Source organism: Eriocheir sinensis, chromosome 9 (genome assembly GCF_024679095.1).
Source record: "Eriocheir sinensis breed Jianghai 21 chromosome 9, ASM2467909v1, whole genome shotgun sequence".
NCBI classification, from domain to species: Eukaryota; Metazoa; Arthropoda; class Malacostraca; order Decapoda; family Varunidae; genus Eriocheir; species Eriocheir sinensis.
In genome coordinates this window covers 3,476,798-3,477,719 of record NC_066517.1, presented here as the reverse complement: position 1 = coordinate 3,477,719, position 922 = coordinate 3,476,798, and positions in this window count along the sequence as shown.

The window sequence follows — 922 nt, the reverse complement described above, 5'->3', positions numbered from 1 at the left end:
GTTCAGAGCTCTTAAAACCTTCCTCTGTTAGTAATTCGTATAAACAGCATCTGTTCTTGGTGTACCTTTTCCTGGAGTGCATATTAAGATGACATTGAGGCGAGTTTCCCACCACAACCTGTCAATCTTGATCGAATAGTGTTCTGCGCCATATTACCACACCTCATCTGCCACGTATTTTGAATGTATGTGTTAAGAAATACGATGAAACTTGCCTTTTAGTGTTCATTTAATAGAGCCTGACTGAAATATTTCCTTCAGTGTCTTATAGGTTTAGTTTTGAATACTGCTGAGAAAGCCTGAAGCCAAGGGTCAAAAACCTTTCAGCGCCCAAGTTCACATATTTGACAAGGCTTTCGTAGGAGTTTGGGCATTTCCAGGGTTACTTGTATGACCCTGGTGGTAGTATGACCCTTCCTCCGTGCCATGAACCTAAAAAAAACTGTCAGGAGAACCCGAGTACCTCCCTTGTGGCCTTTGGAAATTGTGAGATCGAGGCCCAGTGTCTCGTCTCTATTTCCCGTTAGTAATTGTCACCCCTGAAATACATAAGTCTACTATCCGATCCTCTTATCTATCGATCAGCTGAGGGTGAAATAAAGCCAGTTTCTCATTATATATGTATTTCTCGTCTCTTTCCCGTTAATAATTGTCACCCTTGAAATATCGCGTCTTTCAATGGGTAACTATAGTATTCCTTCTCTCCCTAATTCTTCACCTCTACAACCTTTGCCACAAAAGATATAGATAGACAGATAGCTAAATAGATAGACAAGAGTGAAAGAAAGCCAGATTGTGATTATCTGTGTCTATCTCTTACCTTTTTTTCCCATTAATAATTGTCACCCCTGAAAAAAGACGTTTCTGTGCAAGGATTTCAAGGGGTAGCTTAAGTATTCTTCATCCTCCCCTTCCATTATTA